This window comes from Aquarana catesbeiana, linkage group LG05 (genome assembly GCF_042186555.1).
Source record: "Aquarana catesbeiana isolate 2022-GZ linkage group LG05, ASM4218655v1, whole genome shotgun sequence".
Lineage (NCBI taxonomy): Eukaryota > Metazoa > Chordata > Amphibia > Anura > Ranidae > Aquarana > Aquarana catesbeiana.
In genome coordinates this window covers 648,579,405-648,603,973 of record NC_133328.1, presented here as the reverse complement: position 1 = coordinate 648,603,973, position 24,569 = coordinate 648,579,405, and the positions used below count along the sequence as shown (strand labels likewise).

General features: G+C 55.0%; 1 protein-coding gene across 1 annotated transcript in view; it reads left to right on the top strand.

Annotated features, from left to right (window-relative positions):
• Positions 1-1,754: 1,754 nt before the first annotated feature.
• The window catches only part of SCAP (SREBF chaperone), a gene marked incomplete in the record, with an annotated part of 103,247 nt that continues 80,432 nt past the window's right edge, over positions 1,755-24,569 (top strand). Inside the window, 1 exon segment of the mRNA XM_073632510.1 lies at positions 1,755-1,869.

Here is a 24,569-nt window from a genome sequence, read left to right as displayed (position 1 = left end):
AGGTCAGGGGATATTATAGGGGGAGGGGTAGTATTAAGATGGAGTGATATTATAGGTCAGGGGATATTATAGGGGAGGAGCAGTATAATAATCGAGTGATATTATAGGTCAGGGGATATTATAGGGGGAGGGGTAGTATTACGATGGAGTGATATTATAGGTCAGGGGATATTATAGGGGGAGGGGCAATATAATGATGGAGTGATATTATAGGTCAGGGGATATTATAGTGGGAGGGGCAGAATTATGATAGAATGATATTATAGGTCAGGGGATATTATAGGGGGAGGGGCAGTATTACGATGGAGTGATATTATAGGTCAGGGGATATTATAGGGGGAGGAGCAGTATAATGATGGAGTGATATTATAGGTCAGGGGATATTATAGGGGGAGGAGCAGTATTAGGATAGAGTGATATTATAGGTCAGGGGATATTATAGGGGGAGGAGCAGTATTACGATGGAGTGATATTATAGGTCAGGGGATATTATAGGGGAGGGGCAGTATTACGATGGAGTGATATTATAGGTCAGGGGATATTATAGGGGGAGGAGCAGTATTAGGATGGAGTGATATTATAGGTCAGGGGATATTATAGGGGGAGGAGCTGTATTAGGATGGAGTGATATTATAGGTCAGGGGATATTATAGGGGGAGGTGCAGTATTAGGATGGAGTGATATTATAGGTCAGGGGATATTATAGGGGGAGGTGCAGTATTAGGATGGAGTGATATTATAGGTCAGGGGATATTATAGGGGGAGGGGTAGTATTACGATGGAGTGATATTATAGGTCAGGGGATATTATAGGGGGAGGGGCAGTATAATGATGGAGTGATATTATAGGTCAGGGGATATTATAGGGGGAGGGGTAGTATTAAGATGGAGTGATATTATAGGTCAGGGGATATTATAGGGGAGGAGCAGTATAATAATCGAGTGATATTATAGGTCAGGGGATATTATAGGGGGAGGGGTAGTATTACGATGGAGTGATATTATAGGTCAGGGGATATTATAGGGGGAGGGGCAATATAATGATGGAGTGATATTATAGGTCAGGGGATATTATAGTGGGAGGGGCAGAATTATGATAGAATGATATTATAGGTCAGGGGATATTATAGGGGGAGGGGCAGTATTACGATGGAGTGATATTATAGGTCAGGGGATATTATAGGGGGAGGAGCAGTATAATGATGGAGTGATATTATAGGTCAGGGGATATTATAGGGGGAGGAGCAGTATTAGGATGGAGTGATATTATAGGTCAGGGGATATTATAGGGGGAGGAGCTGTATTAGGATGGAGTGATATTATAGGTCAGGGGATATTATAGGGGGAGGAGCAATATAATGATGGAGTGATATTATAGGTCAGGGGATATTATAGGGGGAGGAGCTGTATTAGGATGGAGTGATATTATAGGTCAGGGGATATTATAGGGGGAGGTGCAGTATTAGGATGGAGTGATATTATAGGTCAGGGGATATTATAGGGGGAGGTGCAGTATTAGGATGGAGTGATATTATAGGTCAGGGGACATTATAGGGGAGGAATGGATTGAACTATATTTATGTATATGAATGTTCTGATTGGTGCTCTTCTCTCCTCCCGGCGCTGGGGGCGCTGTGCGTATAAGGAAGGGGGCGGGGCCCAGCGCTCTCTGTTTTGGGTTTGCTAGGCGGGAAAGGGGAGGAGTTCCGAACTCTGTGTAATGGGCGGGGCTGACCGTAGAGTTGGGGGCGGGTTAGTGGGAGCTGAGTGGGTGGGCGGGGTAAGGGGCGGAGCTGTGTGCCGGGTTCTCTCACTCGCCCTCCGCTGACTGTCGCCGCCGCCGCCGCTGACCGGATCTCCCGCCTCTCAGGTAACCCCGCCCCCTCCGCGGCCTCCATTCCCCGCCGCTCTGTATGACGTAACACGGCGGAGACATGGCGGCCTATCCTAACATTACATCATCTCCTGTCACCGCCATGTGTCCTGTCACTGGGGCCCCCCGAGTACAGGGACTGAGGGGTGTGAGGGGCCCCCCGAGTACAGGGACTGAGGGGTGTGAGGGCCCCCAAGTACAGGGACTGAGGGGTGTGAGGGGCCCCCCGAGTACAGGGACTGAGGGGTGTCGAGGGGCCCCCCCGAGTACAGGGACTGAGGGGTGTGAGGAGCCCCCCGAGTACAGGGACTGAGGGGTGTGAGGGGCCCCCCGAGTACAGGGACTGAGGGGTGTGAGGGGCCCCCCCGAGTACAGGGACTGAGGGTGTGAGGGGCCCCCCCGAGTACAGGGACTGAGGGGTGTGAGGGGCCCCCGAGTACAGGGACTGAGGGGTGTGAGGGGCCCCCCGAGTACAGGGACTGAGGGGTGTGAGGTGGCCCCCCCGAGTACAGGGACTGAGGGTGTGAGGGGCCCCCGAGTACAGGGACTGAGGGGTGTGAGGGGCCCCCCCGAGTACAGGGACTGAGGGGTGTGAGGAGCCCCCCGAGTACAGGGACTGAGGGGTGTGAGGGGCCCCCGAGTACAGGGACTGAGGGGCCCCCCCGAGTACAGGACTGAGGGGCCCCCCCGAGTACAGGGACTGAGGGGTGTGAGGGGCCCCAAGTACAGGGACTGAGGGTGTGAGGGCCCCCAAGTACAGGGACTGAGGGGTGTGAGGGGCCCCCCGAGTACTACAGGGACTGAGGGGTGTGAGGGGCCCCCAAGTACAGGGACTGAGGGGTGTGAGGGGCCCCCCGAGTACAGGGACTGAGGGGTGTGAGGGGCCCCCCGAGTACAGGGACTGAGGGGCCCCCCGAGTACAGGTGACTGAGGGGTGTGAGGGCCCCCCGAGTACAGGACTGAGGGGCCCCCCGAGTACAGGACTGAGGTGTGTGAGGGGCCCCCCGAGTACAGGGACTGAGGGGCCCCCGAGTACAGGGACTGAGGGGTGTGAGGGGCCCCCCCCGAGTACAGGGACTGAGGGGTGTGAGGGGCCCCCCGAGTACAGGGACTGAGGGGCCCCCCGAGTACAGGGACTGAGGGGCCCCCCGAGTACAGGGACTGAGGGGTGTGAGGGGCCCCCCCGAGTACAGGGACTGAGGGCCCCCCGAGTACAGGGACTGAGGGCCCCCCCGAGTACAGGGACTGAGGGGTGTGAGGGGCCCCCCGAGTACAGGGACTGAGGGGTGTGAGGGGCCCCCCGAGTACAGGGACTGAGGGGCCCCCCGAGTACAGGGACTGAGGGCCCCCCCGAGTACAGGGACTGAGGGTGTGAGGGGCCCCCCCGAGTACAGGGACTGAGGGGCCCCCGAGTACAGGACTGAGGGCCCCCCGAGTACAGGGACTGAGGTGTGTGAGGGGCCCCCCGAGTACAGGGACTGAGGCCCCCCCGAGTACAGGGACTGAGGGCCCCCCGAGTACAGGACTGAGGGGTGTGAGGGGCCCCCCCGAGTACAGGGACTGAGGGGCCCCCCGAGTACAGGGACTGAGGGGTGTGAGGGGCCCCCGAGTACAGGACTGAGGGGTGTGAGGGGCCCCCCGAGTACAGGGACTGAGGGTGTGAGGGGCCCCCCGAGTACAGGGACTGAGGGCCCCCGAGTACAGGACTGAGGGGCCCCCCGAGTACAGGGACTGAGGGTGTGTGAGGGCCCCCCGAGTACAGGACTGAGGGCCCCCCCGAGTACAGGGACTGAGGGGTGTGAGGGGCCCCCCGAGTACAGGGACTGAGGGTGTGAGGGGCCCCCCGAGTACAGGGACTGAGGGCCCCCCCCGAGTACAGGGACTGAGGGCCCCCCCGAGTACAGGACTGAGGGCCCACCCCGAAGTACAGGACTGAGGGGCCCCCCGAGTACAGGGACTGAGGGGTGTGAGGGGCCCTCCCGAGTACAGGGACTGAGGGCCCCCCGAGTACAGGGACTGAGGCCCCCCCGAGTACAGGGACTGAGGGCCCCCCCGAGTACAGGGACTGAGGGGTGTGAGGGGCTCCCCCGAGTACAGGGACTGAGGGGTGTGAGGGGCCCCCCGAGTACAGGGACTGAGGGGTGTGAGGGGCCCCCCGAGTACAGGGACTGAGGGTGTGAGGGGCCCCCCGAGTACAGGGACTGAGGGGGCCCCCCGAGTACAGGGACTGAGGGCCCCCGAGTACAGGGACTGAGGGGTGTGAGGGGCCCCCCCGAGTACAGGGACTGAGGGCCCCCCGAGTACAGGGACTGAGGGTGTGAGGGGCCCCCCGAGTACAGGGACTGAGGGTGTGAGGGGCCCCCCGAGTACAGGGACTGAGGGCCCCCCGAGTACAGGGACTGAGGCCCCCCCGAGTACAGGGACTGAGGGGTGTGAGGGGCCCCCCGAGTACAGGGACTGAGGGGCCCCCGAGTACAGGGACTGAGGGGCCCCCCGAGTACAGGGACTGAGGGCCCCCGAGTACAGGGACTGAGGGGCCCCCCGAGTACAGGGACTGAGGGGCCCCCCGAGTACAGGGACTGAGGGTGTGAGGGGCCCCCGAGTACAGGGACTGAGGGCCCCCCGAGTACAGGACTGAGGGGCCCCCGAGTACAGGGACTGAGGGCCCCCCGAGTACAGGGACTGAGGGTCGTGAGGGGCCCCCCGAGTACAGGGACTGAGGGGTGTGAGGGGCCCCCCGAGTACAGGGACTGAGGGGCCCCCGAGTACAGGGACTGAGGGCCCCCCCGAGTACAGGGACTGAGGGGTGTGAGGGGCCCCCCGAGTACAGGGACTGAGGGCCCCCCCGAGTACAGGGACTGAGGGGTGTGAGGGGCCCCCCGAGTACAGGGACTGAGGGGTGTGAGGGGCCACCCCCGAGTACAGGGACTGAGGGGTGTGAGGGGCCCCCCCGAGTACAGGGACTGAGGGGTGTGAGGGGCCCCCCCCGAGTACAGGGACTGAGGGGTGTGAGGGGCCCCCCCGATGTACAGGGACTGAGGGGTGTGAGGGGGCCCCCCGAGTACAGGGACTGAGGGGTGTGAGGGGCCCCCCCGAGTACAGGACTGAGGGTGTGAGGAGCCCCCCGAGTACAGGGACTGAGGGGTGTGAGGGGCCCCCCCGAGTACAGGGACTGAGGGGTGTGAGGGGCCCCCCCGAGTACAGGGACTGAGGGGTGACTGAGGGGTGTGAGGGGCCCCCCCCGAGTACAGGGACTGAGGGGTGTGAGGGGCCCCCCCCGAGTACAGGGACTGAGGGGTGTGAGGGGCCCCCCCCGAGTACAGGGGACTGAGGGGTGTGAGGGGCCCCCCCGAGTACCGGGACTGAGGGGTGTGAGGGGCCCCCGAGTACAGGGACTGAGTGGTGTGAGGGGCCCCCGAGTACAGGGACTGAGGGGTGTGAGGGGCCCCCCGAGTACAGGGACTGAGGGGTGTGAGGGGCCCCCCCCGAGTACAAGGACTGAGGGGTGTGAGGGGCCCCCCCCGAGTACAAGGGACTGAGGGGGTGTGAGGGGCCCCCGAGTACAAGGACTGAGGGGTGTGAGGGGCCCCCCCGAGTACCGGGACTGAGGGGTGTGAGGGGCCCCCCCGAGTACAGGGACTGAGGGGTGTGAGGGGCCCCCCCCGAGTACAGGGACTGAGGGGTGTGAGGGGCCCCCCGAGTACAAGGACTGAGGGGGTGTGAGGGGCCCCCCGAGTACAAGGACTGAGGGGTGTGAGGGGCCCCCCGAGTACAAAGGACTGAGGGGTGTGAGGCGCCCCCCGAGTACAGAGGACTGAGGGGTGTGAGGGGCCCCCCCGAGTACAAGGACTGAGGGGTGTGAGGGGGCCCCCCCGAGTACAGGGACTGAGGGGTGTGAGGGGCCCCCCCCGAGTACAGGGACTGAGGGGTGTGAGGGGCCCCCCGAGTACAGGGACTGAGGAGGTGTGAGGGGCCCCCCCGAGTACAGGGACTGAGGGGGTGTGAGGGCCCCCCCGAGTACAGGGACTGAGGGGTGTGAGGGCCCCCCCGAGTACAGGGACTGAGGGGTGTGAGGGGCCCCCTCCGAGTACAGGGACTGAGGGGTGTGAGGGGCCCCCCCGAGTACAGGGACTGAAGGGGTGTGAGGAGCCCCCCCGAGTACAGGGGACTGAGGGGGCCCCCCCGAGTTACAGGGACTGAGGGGTGTGAGGAGCCCCCCTGAGTACAGGGACTGAGGGGTGTGAGGGGCCCCCCCGAGTACAGGGACTGAGGGGCCCCCCCGAGTACAGGGACTGAGGGGTGTTGAGGGGCCCCCCCGAGTACAGGGACTTGAGGGGTGTGAGGGGCCCCCCCGAGTACAGGGACTGAGGGGTGTGAGGGGCCCCCCCGAGTACAGGGACTGAGGGGTGTGAGGGGCCCCCCGAGTACAGGGACTGAGGCGGTGTGAGGGGCCCACCCCGAGTACAGGGACTGAGGGGTGTGAGGGGCCCCCCGAGTACAGGGACTGAGGGGCCCCCCCGAGTACAGGGACTGAGGGGTGTGAGGGGCCCCCCGATATACAGGGACTGAGGGGCCCCCCCGAGTACAGGGACTGAGGGGTGTGAGGGGCCCCCCCGAGTACAGGGACTGAGGGGTGTGAGGGGCCCCCCCGAGCTACAGGGACTGAGGGGTGTGAGGGCGCCCCCCGAGTACAGGGACTGAGGGGTGTGAGGGAGCCCCCCCGAGTACAGGGACTGAGGGGCCCCCCCGAGTACAGGGACTAAGGGGTGTGAGGGGCCCCCCCGAGTACAGGGACTGAGGGGGTGTGAGGGGGCCCCCCGAGTACAGGACTGAGGGTGTGAGGGCCCCCCCGAGTACAGGGACTGAGGGTGTGAGGGGCCCCCCCGAGTACAGGGACTGAGGGGATGTGAGGAGGCCCCCCCGAGTACAGGGACTGAGGGGGCCCCCCCGAGTACAGGGACTGAGGGTGTGAGGGCCCCCCCGAGTACAGGGACTGAGGGGTGTGAGAGCCCCCCCGAGTACAGGGACTGAGGAGCCCCCCCGAGTACAGGGACTGAGGGGCCCCCCCCGAGTACAGGGACTGAGGGGCCCCCCCGAGTACAGGGACTGAGGGGCCCCCCCCGAGTACAGGGACTGAGGGGCCCCCTCCGAGTACAGGGACTGAGGGTTGTGAGGGCCCCCCCGAGTACAGGGACTGAGGGGTGTGAGGGGCCACCCCGAGTACAGGGACTGAGGGGTGTGAGGGCCCCCCCGAGTACAGGGACTGAGGGGTAGTGAGGGGCCCCCCGAGTACAGGGACTGAGGGGTGTGAGGAGCCACCCCCCGAGTACAGGGACTGAGGGGTGTGAGGGGCCCCCCCGAGTACAGGGACTGAGGGGTGTGATGGGGCCCCCCGAGTACAGGGACTGAGGGGTGTGAGGGAGCCCCCCGAGTACAGGGACTAGAGGGGTGTGAGGAGCCCCCCCGAGTACAGGGACTGAGGGGTGTGAGGGGGCCCCCCGAGTACAGGGACTTGAGGGTGTGAGGGGCCCCCCGAGTACAGGGACTGAGGGGTGTGAGGGGCCCCCCCGAGTACAGGACTGAGGGGTGTGAGGGCCCCCCGAGTACAGGGACTGAGGGGTGTGAGGGGCCCCCCCGAGTACAGGGACTGAGGGGTGTGAGGGGCCCCCCCGGAGTACAGGGACTGAGGGGTGTGAGGGGCCCCCTCCCGAGTACAGGGACTGAGGGGTTGTGAGGAGGGGCCCCCCGAGTACAAGGGACTGAGGGGTGTGAGGGGCCCCCCGAGTACAGGGACTGAGGGGTGTGAGGGGCCCCCCCCGAGTACCGGGACTGAGGGGTGTGAGGGGCCCCCCCCGAGTACCGGGATCTGAGAGGGTGTGAGGAGCCACCCCCGAGTACAGGGACTGAGGGGTGTGAGGGCCCCCCCGAGTTACAGGGACTGAGGGGTGTGAGGGGCCCCCCTCCGAGTACAGGGACTGAGGGAGTGTGAGGGGCCCCCCCGAGTACAGGGACTGAGGGGTGTGAGGGGCCCCCCCGAGTACAGGGACTGAGGGGTGTGAGGGGCCCCCCCGAGTACAGGGACTGAGGGGTGTGAGGGGCCCCCCGAGTACAGGGACTGAGGGGTGTGAGGGGCCCCCCCGAGTACAGGGACTGAGGGCCCCCCGAGTACAGGGACTGAGGGGCCCCCCCGAGTACAGGGACTGAGGGGTGTGAGGGGGCCCCCCCGAGTACAGGGGACTGAGGGGCCCCCCGAGTACAGGGACTGAGGGGCCCCCCCCGAGTACAGGGACATGAGGGGTGTGAGGGGCCCCCCCGAGTACAGGGACTGAGGGGTGTGAGGGGCCCCCCGAGTACAGGGACTGAGGGTGTGAGCGGCCCCCCGAGTACAGGGACTGAGGAGGTGTGAGGGGCCCCCCCGAGTACAGGGACTGAGGGGTGTGAGGGGCCTCCCCCGAGTACAGGGACTGAGGGGTGATGAGGGGGCCTCCCCGAGTACAGGACTGAGGGGTGTGAGGGGCCTCCCCGAGTACAGGGACTGAGGGGTGTGAGGGAGCCCCTCCGAGTACAGGGACTGAGGGGTGTGAGGGAGCCCCCCCGAGTACAGGGGACTGAGGGGTGTGAGGGGCCCCCCGAGTTACAGGGACTGAGGGGTGTGAGGGGCCACCCCGAGTACAGGGAACTGAGGGGTGTGAGGAGCCCCCCCCGAGTACAGGGACTGAGGGGATGTGAGGGGCCCCCCCGAGTACAGGGACTGAGGGGTGTGAGGAGCCCCCCCGAGTACAGGGACTGAGGGGCCCCCCCCGAGTACAGGGACTGAGGGGTGTGAGGGGCCTCCCCCGAGTACAGGGACTGAGGGGTGTGAGGAGCCCCCCCGAGTACAGGGACTGAGGGGCCCCCCCCGAGTACAGGGACTGAGGGGCCCCCCCGAGTACAGGGACTGAGGGGTGTGAGGGGCCCCCCCGAGTACAGGGGACTGAGGGGTGTGAGGGGCCCCCCCGAGTACAGGGACTGAGGGGTGCCCCCCCGAGTACAGGGACTGAGGGTGTGTGAGGGGCCCCCCGAGTACAGGGACTGAGGGGGTGTGAGGGGGCCCCCCGAGTACAGGGACTTGAGGGGGTGTGAGGGGCCCCCCCCCCCCGAGTACCCGGGACTGAGGGGTGTGAGGTTCCCCCGAGTACAGGGACTGAGGGGTGTGAGGGAGCCCCCCCGAGTACAGGGACTGAGGGGTGTGAGGAGCCAGCCCCCCGAGTACAGGGACTGAGGGGTGTGAGGAGCCCCCCCCGAGTACAGGGACTGAGGGGTGTGAGGGCCCCCCCCAGAGTACAGGGACTGAGGGTGTGAGGAGCCCCCCCCGAGTACAGGGACTGAGGGGGCCCCCCCCGGTGTGAGGGGCCCCCCGAGTACAGGGACTGAGGGGTGTGAGGGGCCCCCCGAGTACAGGGACTGAGGGGTGTGAGGGGGCCCCCCGAGTACAGGGACTGAGGGGTGTGAGGGGCCCCCCGAGTACAGGGACTGAGGGGTGTGAGGGGCCCCCCCCCCCGAGTACCGGGGACTGAGGGGTGTGAGGGGCCCCCCGAGTACAGGGACTGAGGGGTGTGAGGGGCCCCCCGAGTACAGGGACTGAGGGGTGTGAGGGGCCCCCCCCCCCCCGAGTACCGGGACTGAGGGGTGTGAGGGGCCCCCCCGAGTACAGGGACTGAGGGGTGTGAGGGGCCCCCCGAGTACAGGGACTGAGGGGTGTGAGGGGCCCCCCGAGTACAGGGACTGAGGGGTGTGAGGGGCCCCCCCTCCCGAGTACGGGACTGAGGGGTGTGAGGGGCCCCCCCGAGTACAGGGACTGAGGGGTGTGAGGGGCCCCCGAGTACAGGGACTGAGGGGTGTGAGGGGCCCCCGAGTACAGGGACTGAGGGGTGTGAGGGGCCCCCGAGTACAGGGACTGAGGGGTGTGAGGGGCCCCCCGAGTACAGGGACTGAGGGGTGTGAGGGGCCCCCCGCCCCGAGTACAGGGACTGAGGGGTGTGTGAGGGCCCCCCCGAGTACCGGGACTGAGGGGTGTGAGGGCCCCCCCCGAGTACAGGGACTGAGGGGGTGTGAGGGGCCCCCCCCCCGAGTACAGGGACTGAGGGGTGTGAGGGGCCCCCCCCGAGTACAGGGACTGAGGGGGTCGTGAGGGCCCCCCCCCGAGTACAAGGGACTGAAGGGGTGTGAGGGCCCCCCCCCGAGTACAGGGACTGAGGGGTGTGAGGGGCCCCCCCGAGTACAGGGACTGAGGGGTGTGAGGGGCCCCCCCGAGTACAGGGACTGAGGGGTGTGTGAGGGCCCCCCCCGAGTACAGGGACTGAGGGGTGTGAGGTGCCCCCCCCGAGTACAGGGACTGAGGGGTGTGAGGGCCCCCCCGAGTACAGGGACTGAGGGGTGTGAGGGGCCCTCCGAGTACCGGGACTGAGGGGGTGTGAGGGGCCCCCCGAGTACAGGGACTGAGGGGTGTGAGGAGCCCCCCCCGAGTACAGGGACTGAGGGGTGTGAGGAGCCCCCCCCGAGTACAGGGACTGAGGGGGTGTGAGGAGCCCCCCCGAGTACAGGGACTGAGGGGTGTGAGGGGCCCCCCGAGTACAGGGACTGAGGGGTGTGAGGGGCCCCCCGAGTACCGGGGACTGAGGGGTTGATCTCTGTGTCTGGCGGGGAGGAGCTCTGTGTTTGTATTTGTACATTTGATAAAGTTTTTATTGTGTAATACAGATCAATCACACAGTGTATACAGTAATGAATAGTCATGAATATACAGAAGTGTCTCTATTGGTCGGGGTGTCACTGTCGGGTTTCTGTACAGACTGGAGGGGCCCTTCCCAGGATCCTCTCCCTTCTCATTAAGAGGCGGGTCCCTGGGAGGCGGGTCCCTGGGAGGCGGGTCCCTGTGTGCTGGTCCCTGGGAGGCGGGTCCCTGTGTGCTGGTCCCTGGGAGGCGGGTCCCTGTGTGCTGGTCCCTGGGAGGCGGGTCCCTGTGTGCTGGTCCCTGGGAGGCGGGTCCCTGTGTGCTGGTCCCTGGGATTCAATCGGGTCCCTGTGTGCTGGTCCCTGGGAGGCGGGTCCCCTGTGGTTCGCCCCGGTCCCTGGGGGGTGGGCTATCATTGGTATCATTGTGGGGGGTTCTTACAGGGGAAGCGGTGAGATCATCTTTTATAATGAATATTTATTGTCATCATAGAACAGAAATCGATCAACAGATCTGTGTGTGTGTCGGGATCAGCTGATCCTCCAGAGGATATAACAAATATCCAGGGTTGCCAACTGCCAGTAAATTTACTGACAGTTTGTACAAAAGCAGTGATTTTTTTTTTTTTTTCAAATGCCAGTAAATATCGGGCTGATAATTTCATGTTGTGTTGACTTTTTAAGTGTAAATCAAACAAATGACTTTATTCTCTGTATTGTCAGTGTTTCCATATCATAGTTTTCAATAGGAGTTCTGTCATTTCTCAGGTTTCCAGTAAAAAATGTGATCTGCCAGTAAATTTTCCATGTTTTGTCAGTAAAAGATGCTGCAGGAGGTTGGCAGCCCTGCAAATATCTAACATACAGATGATGATCAGGAGAAACATTCAGGGACTGCAGGATGTTGTCACCTGTGATGATACATTGTATCCGTGTCCCTGATCTGTGTACAGTGTGTGTCCTGGGATGATACATTGTATCCGTGTCCCTGATCTGTGTACAGTGTGTGTGTCCTGTGATCATACATTGTATCCGTGTCCCTGATCTGTGTACAGTGTGTGTGTCCTGTGATGATACATTGTATCCGTGTCCCTGATCTGTGTACAGTGTGTGTGTCCTGTGATCATACATTGTATCCGTGTCCCTGATCTGTGTACAGTGTGTGTCCTGTGATGATACATTGTATCCGTGTCCCTGATCTGTGTACAGTGTGTGTCCTGGGATCATACATTGTATCCGTGTCCCTGATCTGTGTACAGTGTGTGTGTCCTGTGATCATACATTGTATCCGTGTCCCTGATCTGTGTACAGTGTGTGTCCTGTGATCATACATTGTATCCGTGTCCCTGATCTGTGTACAGTGTGTGTCCTGTGATCAGACATTGTATCCGTGTCCCTGATCTGTGTACAGTGTGTGTCCTGGGATCAGACATTGTATCCGTGTCCCTGATCTGTGTACAGTGTGTGTCCTGGGATCAGACATTGTATCCGTGTCCCTGATCTGTGTACAGTGTGTGTCCTGTGATCATACATTGTATCCGTGTCCCTGATCTGTGTACAGTGTGTGTCCTGTGATCAGACATTGTATCCGTGTCCCTGATCTGTGTACAGTGTGTGTCCTGTGATCAGACATTGTATCCGTGTCCCTGATCTGTGTACAGTGTGTGTCCTGTGATCAGACATTGTATCCGTGTCCCTGATCTGTGTACAGTGTGTGTCCTGTGATCAGACATTGTATCCGTGTCCCTGATCTGTGTACAGTGTGTGTCCTGTGATCAGACATTGTATCCGTGTCCCTGATCTGTGTACAGTGTGTGTCCTGTGATCATACATTGTATCCGTGTCCCTGATCTGTGTACAGTGTGTGTCCTGTGATCATACATTGTATCCGTGTCCCTGATCTGTGTACAGTGTGTGTCCTGTGATCATACATTGTATCCGTGTCCCTGATCTGTGTACAGTGTGTTTCCTGGGATGATACATTGTATCCGTGTCCCTGATCTGTGTACAGTGTGTGTCCTGTGATCATACATTGTATCCGTGTCCCTGATCTGTGTACAGTGTGTGTCCTGTGATCAGACATTGTATCCGTGTCCCTGATCTGTGTACAGTGTGTGTCCTGGGATGATACATTGTATCCGTGTCCCTGATCTGTATACAGTGTGTGTCCTGTGATCAGACATTGTATCCGTGTCCCTGATCTGTGTACAGTGTGTGTCCTGGGATCATACATTGTATCCGTGTCCCTGATCTGTGTACAGTGTGTGTGTCCTGTGATCATACATTGTATCCGTGTCCCTGATCTGTGTACAGTGTGTGTCCTGTGATCATACATTGTATCCGTGTCCCTGATCTGTGTACAGTGTGTGTCCTGTGATCATACATTGTATCCGTGTCCCTGATCTGTGTACAGTGCGTGTCCTGTGATCATACATTGTATCCGTGTCCCTGATCTATGTACAGTGTTTGTCCTGTGATCATACATTGTATCCGTGTCCCTGATCTGTGTACAGTGTGTGTCCTGTGATCAGACATTGTATCCGTGTCCCTGATCTGTGTACAGTGTGTGTCCAGTGATCATACATTGTATCCGTGTCCCTGATCTGTGTACAGTGTGTGTCCAGTGATCATACATTGTATCCGTGTCCCTGATCTGTGTACAGTGTGTGTGTCCTGGGATCATACATTGTATCCGTGTCCCTGATCTGTGTACAGTGTGTTTCCTGGGATGATACATTGTATCCGTGTCCCTGATCTGTGTACAGTGTGTGTCCTGTGATCATACATTGTATCCGTGTCCCTGATCTGTGTACAGTGTGTGTCCTGTGATCAGACATTGTATCCGTGTCCCTGATCTGTGTACAGTGTGTGTCCAGTGATCATACATTGTATCCGTGTCCCTGATCTGTGTACAGTGTGTGTGTCCTGGGATCATACATTGTATCCGTGTCCCTGATCTGTGTACAGTGTGTTTCCTGGGATGATACATTGTATCCGTGTCCCTGATCTGTGTACAGTGTGTGTCCTGTGATCATACATTGTATCCGTGTCCCTGATCTGTGTACAGTGTGTGTCCTGTGATCAGACATTGTATCCGTGTCCCTGATCTGTGTACAGTGTGTGTCCTGGGATGATACATTGTATCCGTGTCCCTGATCTGTGTACAGTGTGTGTCCTGTGATCATACATTGTATCCGTGTCCCTGATCTGTGTACAGTGTGTGTCCAGTGATCATACATTGTATCCGTGTCCCTGATCTGTGTACAGTGTGTGTCCTGTGATCAGACATTGTATCCGTGTCCCTGATCTGTGTACAGTGTGTGTCCTGGGATGATACATTGTATCCGTGTCCCTGATCTGTATACAGTGTGTGTCCTGTGATCAGACATTGTATCCGTGTCCCTGATCTGTGTACAGTGTGTGTCCTGGGATGATACATTGTATCCGTGTCCCTGATCTGTGTACAGTGTGTGTCCTGTGATCATACATTGTATCCGTGTCCCTGATCTGTGTACAGTGTGTGTCCTGTGATCATACATTGTATCCGTGTCCCTGATCTGTGTACAGTGTGTGTCCTGTGATCATACATTGTATCCGTGTCCCTGATCTGTGTACAGTGTGTGTGTCCTGTGATCATACATTGTATCCGTGTCCCTGATCTGTGTACAGTGTGTGTCCAGTGATCATACATTGTATCCGTGTCCCTGATCTGTGTACAGTGTGTGTCCAGTGATCATACATTGTATCCGTGTCCCTGATCTGTGTACAGTGTGTGTCCTGTGATCATACATTGTATTCCTGTGTTGGGGGAGTTGTGAAGTTCGATGGAACACAACATAGGGGGTCCTGCTCATCCCATGTATTGCACTGGGGGGGGTCCCCATTATACAGAGCTCCCCCATTGTAAATGAACCTCTGAGCAGTGCATTGTGGGAGCTGCCAGGAGATACTTTGTTCTTTAATCATAAGTACAGGAAACGGGCGTCACACCTTCTCCGATTTCCAGAGGTGCCTGTGCCTGGAGGGCCCCTGTGTGTGTCTGTAGAGGGGCCCCTGTGTGTGTCTGTAGAGGGGCCCCTGTGTGTGTCTGTAGAGGGGCCCCTGTGTGTGTCTGTAGAGGGGCCCCTGTGTGTGTCTGTAGAGGGGCCCCTGTGTGTGTCTGTAGAGGGGCCCCTGTGTGTGTCTGTAGAGGGGCCCCTGTGTGTGTCTGTAGAGGGGCCCCTGTGTGTGTCTGTAGAGGGGCCCCTGTGTGTGTCTGTAGAGGGGCCCCTGTGTGTGGGGCCCCTGTGTGTGTCTGTAGAGGGGCCCCTGTGTGTGGGGCCCCTGTGTGTGGGGCCCCTGTGTGTGGGGCCCCTGTGTGTGGGGCCCCTGTGTGTGTGTGTGGGGCCCCTGTGTGTGTGTGTGGGGCCCCTGTGTGTGTGTGGGGGGCCCCTGTGTGTGTGTGTGTGTGTGTGTGTGTGGGGCCCCTGTGTGTGTGTGTGTGTGGGGCCCCTGTGTGTGTGCCTGTAGAGGGGCCCCTGTGTGTGTGGGGCCCCTGTGTGTGTGTCTGTAGAGGGGCCCCTGTGTGTGTGTGTCTGTAGAGGGGCCCCTGTGTGTGTGTGTCTGTAGAGGGGCCCCTGTGTGTGTGTGTGTCTGTAGAGGGGCCCCTGTGTGTGTGTGTCTGTAGAGGGGCCCCTGTGTGTGTGTGTGTCTGTAGAGGGGCCCCTGAGTGATAAGCAGAACCTGGGGCAGCTTTAAGACACATCCCCGCTTTATCAGCTGGCACACAGCCGTGTTGGTGTGGGCGGTCATACGCACGCCGGGGGGAGGGGAGAGACTACTGGGTGGCTTCTGATTTGTGGTGGAGACTGAATGTGTCTTCCACCAACCACAGGGAGTCTTCATGATTCTTTCACACCCCATGACCAGGAGAAGAGCGACCCGCTGCTGTCTGGGATGGCGATCGAAGTACGCTGACCTCCCCCCTCCCCCTTCAGTCCTGCACAGGTGTACCGCTTCCTCTGATTTCACCGCACACTGTGAGCAGACTCTCTGGCCCCGCCCCTTTCGTTCATTGGGTTTCAGTTTTAGTCAAACGTGGTAGCTCGGCATCACATGTGGGCGTTGCCCAGGGCCTTCTCCTGTATTCAAGAAATTAAAAGCGACCGCCCCCCCCCCCTCCCCAAAAACAGCCATGATCTGCCTTCATTACACAGTGAGGGGAAAAAAGTATTTGACCCCCTGCTGATTTTTTATGTTTGACTGCTGACAAAGAATCGATCAGTCTATAATTTTATCGGTTGGTTTATTGTAACGTGAGAGACAGAATAACAACAAAAATATCCAGAAAAACGCATTTCAAAAAAGTTATAAATTAATTTCCATTTTAATGAGTGAAATAAGTATTTGCTCCCCGATCAATCAGTGAGATTTCTGGCTCCCAGTTGTCTTCTATACAGGAAACAAGCTGAGATTAGGAGCACTCTCTTAAAGGGAGTGCTCCTGATCTCAGCTTGTTACCTGTATAGAAGACACCTGTCCACAGAAGTAATCCGATTCCAATCTCTCTACTATGGCCAACACCAAAGAGCTGTCCAAGGATGTCGGGGATAAGATTGGAGACCTACACAAGGCTGGAATGGGCTACAAGACCATCGCCAAGCAGCTTGGTAAGAGGGTGACAACAGTTGGGATTATTCACAAATGGAAGAAACACAAAATAACTGTCAATCTCCCTCGGTCTGGGGCTCCATACAGGATCTCACCTGGTGGAGCTTCAATGATCATGAGAAAGGTGAGGAATCAGCCCAGAACTACACGGGAGAATCTTGTCAATGATCTCAGCTGGGACCATAGTCACCAAGAAAACAATCGGTAACACACTACACCGTGAAGGACTGAAATCCTACAGCCCCCGCAAGGTCCCCCTGCTCAGGAAATCACATGGACAGGTCCATCTGAAGATTACTAATGAACATCGAATGATTCAGAGGAGAACTGGGGGAAAGTGTTGTGGTCAGAGGAGACCAAAATCGAGCTCTTTGGCATCAACTCAACTCACCATGTTTGGAGGAGGAGGAATGCTTCCTTTGACCGAAAGAACACCATCCCCCACCGTCATACATGGAGGTGGAAACATTATGCTTTGGGGGTGTTTTTCTGCTAAGGGAACAGAAGAACTTCACCGCATCAAAGGGACGATGGATGGGGCCATGTACCATCAAATCTTGGGTGAGAACCTCCTTCCCTCAGCCAGGGCATTGAAAATGGGTTGTGGATGGGTATTCCAGCATAATAATGACCCAAAATGCACAGCCAAGGCAACAAAGGAGTGGCTCAAGAAGCACATTAAAGTCCTGGAGTGGCCTAGCCAGTCTCCAGACCTTAATCCCATAGAAAATATGTGGAGGGAGCTGAAGGTTCGAGTTACCAAACGTCAGCCTGGAAACCTTAATGACTTGGAGAAGATCTGCAAAGAGGACAAAATCCCTCCTGAGATGTGTGCAAACCTGGAGGCCAACTCCAAGAAACGTCTGACCTCTGTGATCGCCAACAAGGGTTTCTCCACCAACTACTAAGTCATCAAATATTTATTTCACTCATTAAAATGAAAATCAATTTATAACTTTTTTAAAATGCGTTTTTCTGGATATTATTGTTCTGTCTCTCTCACTGTTATAATAAACCGACCAATAAAATTATAGACTGATCAATTCTTTGTCAGTGGGCAAATGTACAAAATCAACAGTCGATCAAATACTTTTTTTCCCCCTCACTGTATAGACACTTGCCGACCACAATACGTATATATATATATGCTCTGTGGCTTTGAAGTGCTTTACCAGGGCTATGGCTGCAACTCTTAGCTATAACCCCAGTATTTTTATTTTCAGCCGGCGATTCTCCTTCTCAGGTGGCTAATTGCCGGATCTCTTTTAGGACCAGCAGGAGGGGTCCCCACCCCACGCCGATCGCTGGTGTTTCTCGGGCTTACCGGTGAGCCTGGGAAATGGTCCAACGGTTTGTGCAGCTGGCCATAGAGGTGAGCAGAGACAGGATTGTCTTTGATTATCTCTGATCCAGGAGGACCGAAATGAAGTCATGACATCACTTCCTGTCTAGGGTGGAAGTAAACAATTTTTTTTAAAGCAAGAGAATAAATTCTTTTTTGCTTTCAAAGGTAGAGGAGAGAGTTGGGGTTTTATAGACCAACCCCAAATCTCTCCATAAAGAGGACCTGTCATCTCTTATTTCTATTACATGATCTCCCCATAAAGAGGACCTGTCACCCCTTATTTCTATTACATGATCTCCCCATAAAGAGGACCTGTCACCCCTTATTTCTATTACATGATCTCCCCATAAAGAGGACCTGTCACCCCTTATTTCTATTATATGATCTCCCCATAAAGAGGACCTGTCACCCCTTATTTCTATTACATGATCTCCCCATAAAGAGGACCTGTCACCCCTTATTTCTATTATATGATCTCCCCATAAAGAGGACCTGTCACCCCTTATTTCTATTATATGATCTCCCCATAAAGAGGACCTGTCACCCCTTATTTCTATTATATGATCTCCCCATAAAGAGGACCTGTCACCCCTTATTTCTATTATATGATCTCCCCATAAAGAGGACCTGTCATCTCTTATTTCTATTACATGATCTCCCCATAAAGAGGACCTGTCATCTCTTATTACTATTACATGATCTCTCCATAAAGAGGACCTGTCACCCTTTATTTCTATTACAAGAGATGTTTACATTCCTTGTAATAGGAATAAAAGCGATCCAAAAAAAGAAAATAAATTAAAGGAACGTGTAAGAATTTAATTGTATATTTTTTCATAAAGTGCATTGTGCTCGCGCGCAGAAGCGAACACATACGTGGGTCACGCACGCATATGTAAACAGTGTACGCACCACACATGGGAGGTATTGTAGCGAATGTTAGAGCGAGAGCAATAATTCTAGCTCTAGACCTCCTCTGTAACGCTAAACCCTTTAGGGTGCCGGACTGTGGCCTGTGGAAGTAGAAAATGTCCCATCATTGGTGTCAGTGGGAGGAATAGTGTCCCATCATTGGTGTCAGTGGGAGGAATAGTGTCCCATCATTGGTGTCAGTGGGAGTTATAGTGTCCTATCATTGGTGTCAGTGGGAGGAATAGTGTCCCATCGTTGGTGTCAGTGGGAGGAATAGTGTCCCATCGTTGGTGTCAGTGGGAGGAATAGTGTCCCATCGTTGGTGTCAGTGGGAGGAATAGTGTCCCATCGTTGGTGTCAGTGGGAGGAATAGTGTCCCATCGTTGGTGTCAGTGGGAGGAATAGTGTCCCATCGTTGGTGTCAGTGGGAGGAATAGTGTCCCATCGTTGGTGTCAGTGGGAGGAATAGTGTCCCATCGTTGGTGGCAGTGGGAGGAATAGTGTCCCATCGTTGGTGGCAGTGGGAGGAATAGTGTCCCATCGTTGGTGGCAGTGGGAGGAATAGTGTCCCATCGTTGGTGGCAGTGGGAGGAATAGTGTCCCATCGTTGGTGGCAGTGGGAGGAATAGTGTCCCATCGTTGGTGGCAGTGGGAGGAATAGTGTCCCATCGTTGGTGTCAGTGGGAGGAATAGTGTCCCATCGTTGGTGTCAGTGGGAGGAATAGTGTCCCATCGTTGGTGGCAGTGGGAGGAATAGTGCCCCATCGTTGGTGGCAGTGGGAGGAATAGTGCCCCATCGTTGGTGGCAGTGGGAGGAATAACGCCCCATCGCTGGTGTCAGTAGGAGAATGACAGTGCCGTGTATATCGGACTTCAGTGTTGTGTATATCAGTGGTTGGAGGTGTGGTGGAGGTGAGCTGCTTGGCTGGAAATGTTGGTACTGTGCGGCATCCCTCTTCCCTGTCTCGGAAAGTTGGCCGGTGTGTCTGGCACGCTGTGCGATACGCTGACCCCAGACGTCCTCGGTTGAGTAACTCCAACAAGACACAACACACCTCTAATGCCAATGAGAATCGGACTTTGCTGGTTCCTCACAGTACCACCTCCCACCTCGTGTGTGTATCTTTTTATCAGTTTTTTTGTACCTTCTCTCAACGAATGTTCTAATCCAGTACAGAAGTATACTGGCAACTGAGGTCAGAGTTCATAGACAAATGAAAGTTCTAGCAAGATGGCAGCTCCATACAATGCCTGGTGATGCTTTTGTGAAGCTCGGCAAATGCCCTGTGTGTGATTTTTGATTTGTTTTAAAGGGGTCCAGCAGAGCCCCAGCTCATTGGTACCCTCGTTCAGCAGATCCCCAGCTTATTATCACCCTCGTTCAGCAGATCTCCAGCTTATTAGCACCCTCGTTCAGCAGATCCCCAGCTCATTGGTACCTTCATTCAGCAGATCCCCAGCTCATTGGTACCTTCGTTCAGCAGATCCCCAGCTTATTAGCACCCTCGTTCAGCAGATCCCCTGCTCAGTAGGACCCCCAGGTCTGCTAATGCCCCACTCAGTAGTAACCCCAGCTTTGCTGATCCCCCCCCCCCCCACACTTAGTAGTACCCCCAGCTCTGCTGATCCTCCTCTTTCTGGCCCCCCGCTCCCTCCCGTTATAATGTTCCAATGCTGCTCATCATGTGTGACATCTGCTAGTTTCTCCTGCTTCGGTCCCCCAGCTCTGCTGGTCCTCTGCCGCTCAGTCCTCTCTCTCCGGACCCCGCTCACCTTCAGCTATAGCATTCCAACGCTGCACACCAGATGTGATGTCTGCTCCAGACCCTCCCAGAATATATACACATGAACCGGAAGTGACTGCTGATGACGTCTTTCTGGTTCGCTTGTTAGTTTCCCAGTGCATCCTGGGAGATCTCTTACCTGCCATACCGCTAAAGCTGAATAAAAGCCCCTCAAAAGCTGCAGGTGCTGTTAGCTAGCATTGCCATAGACTTCTATGGAGGCTTTGGAGACGCTCTGAAGCACCTTCAACAGAGACACGGGGGGGATAATTTTTGAAGCGAACGCAGCGTGTGACCAGAACTGTAAAGTGACTTTTTTTTTTTTTTTTTTTTTTTTTTTTTTTTTTTTGTGACAGGAGCTTTGATTGGCATTCAGAGTGCTTTAAAAACTTTTGTCCAATGCCATGTTTTGAAACGTAAACAAACCCTAATGGTTCGGTGGTAAAGTGTGTGATACACCTAGACGTGTAGGTATGGGATGGGTCTTCAGGGGGCTCCGGTGGACCTCCAGGTTGCCTGATGTTCTGATGTTTCTTCGGCCCGTTCTGCAGTAGTAGATTCAGCTCACGTGTTTTTACACCGAGAATTCAGGATAGGAAATCTTATGGATGGATTGTGCTGTATACAGTGGATATAAAATGTCTACACGCCCCTTAGTTACATAGTAGATGAGGTTGAAAAAAGACACAAGTCCATCAATTCCAACCTATGTGTGTGATTATGTGTCAGTATTACATTACATATCCATGTATATTGCGGTCATTCAGGTGATTATCTAATAGTTTCCTTAAACTATTGATGCTCCCCGCTGAGACCACCGCCTGTGGAAGGGAATTCCACATCCTCGCCGCTCTTACAGTAAAGAACCCTCTACGTAGTTTAAGGTTAAACCTCTTTTCTTCTAATTGTAATGAGTGGCCACGAGTCTTGTAACACTCTCTTCTGCGAAAAAGTTTTCTCCCTATTGTGGGGTCACCAGTACAGTATTTGTATATTGAAACCATATCCCCTCTCAAGTGTCTCTTCTCCAGAGAGAATAAGTTCAGAGCTCGCAACCTTTCCTCATAACTAAGATCCTCCAGACCCTTTATTAGCTTTGTTGCCCTTCTTTGTACTCGCTCCATTTCCAGTACATCCTTCCTGAGGACTGGTGCCCAGAACTGGACAGCATACTCCAGGTGCGGCCGGACCAGAGTCTTGTAGAGCGGGAGAATTATTGTTTTATCTCTGGAGTTGATCCCCCTTTTTAATGCCAATATTCTGTTTGCTTTGTTAGCAGCAGCATGCCATTGCTGAGCCTATCATCTACTAGGACCCCCAAGTCCTTTTCCATCCTAGATCCCCCCAGAGGTTCTCCCCCCAGTCTATAGATTGCATTCAGATTTTTGCCACCCAAATGCATTATTTTACATTTTTCTACATTGAACCTCATTTGCCATGTAGTCGCCCACCCCATTAATTTGTTCAGATCTTTTTGCAAGATTTCCACATCCTGCGGAGAAGTTATTGCCCTGCTTAGCTTAGTATCATCCTCAAATACAGAGATTGAACTGTTTATTCCATCCTCCAGATCGTTTATGAACAAATTAAATAGGATTGGTCCCAGCACAGAACCCTGGGGGACCCCACTACCCACCCCTGACCATTCTGAGTACTCCCCATTTATCACCACCCTCTGAACTCGCCCTTGTAGCCAGTTTTCAATCCATATACTCACCCTATGGTCCATGCCAACGCACCTTATTTTGTACCGTAAACGTTTATGGGGAACTGTGTCAAATGCTTTTGCAAAATCCAGATACACCACGTCTACGGGCCTTCCTTTATCTAGATGGCAATTCACCTCCTCATAGAAGGTTAATAGATTGGTTTGGCAAGAACGATTCTTCATGAATCCACGCTGATTACTGCTAATGATACCGTTCTCATTACTAAAATCTATTAAAACCCCTGTTGGTAAAATGTCAGGTTTCTGTGATATAAAAAAATGAGAAGATAAAACATTTCAGAACTTTTTCCACCTTTTAATGTGACCCATAAACTGTACAACTCAGATTAACAACAAACTGAAATCTTTCAGGTGGGGGGAAGTAAAAATAAACTAAAAAAAACAATCTGGTTGCATAAGTGTGCACACCCCTTACACTAATACTTTGCAGCACCTTTTGATTTTATTCCAGCACTCAGTCTTTTTGGGGATGAGTCTATCAGCATGGCACATCTTGACATGGCAATATTTGCCCCGCTCTTCTTTGTAAAAAACACTGCAAATCCTTTCAGATTACGTGGGAATCTCCTGTGCACAGCCCTCTTCACATCACCCCACAGATTTTCAATGAGATTCAGGTCTGAGCTCTGGCGGTGCCATTCCATAACTTCCATCTTCTTCTGGTAAAGCCATTCCTTTGTTGATTTGGGTCGTTGTCATGCTGAAAGATGAAGTTCCTCTTCATGTTCAGTTTTCTAGCAGAAGCCTGAAGGTTTTGTGCCAATATTGACTGGTATTTGGAACTGTTCGTAATTCCCTCTACCTTGACTAAAAGCCCCTGTTCCAGCTAAAGAAAAACAGCCCCAAAGCATGATGCTGCCACCACCATGCTTCACAGTGGGTATGGTGTTCTTTTGGTGATGCGCAGTGTTGTTTTTGCGCCGAACATGTCTTTTGGAATTCTGGCCAAAAAGTTCAACCTTGGTTTCATCAGACCATAGTATGTTTCCCCACATGCTTTTGGGAGACTTTAGATGTGTGTTTGCAAAATGTAGCTGGGCTTGGATGTTTTTCTTGGTAAGAAAAGTCTTCCATCTCGCCACTCTACCCCATAGCCCAGACATATGAAGAATACGGGAGATTGTAGTCACCACACAGCCGGAACTTGCCAGATATTCCTGCAGCTTCTTTTAATGTTGCTGTAGGCCTCTTGGCAGCCTCCCTGACCAGATTTTCTTTTTGTTCATCAATTTCGGAGGGACGTCCAGTTTTTGGTCATGTCCCTGTTGTGCCATATTTTCTCCACTCGATGATGACGGTCTTCACTGTGTTCCATGGTATATCTAATGCCTTGGAAATTCTTTTGTACCCTTCTCCTGACTGATACCTTTTTAACCGCTTCAATACTGGGCACTTGCACCCCCTTCCTTCCCAATTTTTAGCTTTCAGCGCTGTCACACTTTGAATGAAAACTGCGCGGTCATGTAACACTGTACACAAATGAAATTTTTATCATTTTTTTTCACACAAATAGAGCTTTCTTTTGGTGGTATTTAATCACCGCTAGGGTTTTTATTTTTTACGCTACAAATAAAAAAGACCGAAAAATTTTCCAAAAAAAAATGCATTTTTCTTAGTTTCTATTATAAGATTTTGCAAATAAGTAATTTCTCTTGATACATTTTGACCAAAAATGATGCTGCTACATTTCTTTGGTAAAAATAACCTAAATCAGTATTTATTTGGTGATGGGGGACAGACGTGTGTTTTTTTTTTTTATTGGGTCACTGAAATGTATATAGGGACAGGGGTGACAGTGGTGCTTGGTGTACTTTGTGGGGTGATCTGTAACAGCTCTCTGTGTAAAATCATTCTCGCACAGAGCTGTCACAGATCTGCAGAATTCCCCCCCCCCCCCCCCCCCCCGCGCTCTGAGCTCGGCGGGGAGACCTGTCACAGAGACACGCGTCTCTGTTTACATTGTGAAGGCTGTGATTGGACACAGCCGTCAGGTGATCGGGAGGGTCAATCACAGCGCCCATATCCCGATCTCTGCTCAGCTGGATCCTGTGATTAGAATGATCACGGGATCGAGCCACGGCGCGGCCAGCACTCGTTCTGAGGTATGTTCCTGAACGTCCACTCAGAACAAGGAAAGGACCAACAGGCCGTTTATGTGCAGTGGCCGGGTGAGAAGTAGCTAACAATGAGATCCCTCCGATGCTTTGGAAGCTCTCTGCGGACCATGGCTTTTGCTGTAGGATGCGACTAAGAAAATGTCAGGAAAGACCTACTAGAACAGCTGAACTTTTATTTGGGGTTACTCAGAGTTCACTTTTAAATGATGGCAGGTGTGTACTGACTCCTATTTAACAACTTTCGTTTTTTATTTTTAATTCCCCCACGCCCCCCCCCCCCAAAGATTTCAGTTTGCTTTTCAATTGAGTTGTACAGGTTATAGGTCACATTAAAAGTTCTGAAATTATTTATCTTTGTGTCTTTTCTTTTTTTTTTTTTTTTACATCGCAGAAACCTGACATTTTAACAGGGGTGTGTAGACTTTTTATATTCGCCGTATGTTCACAAA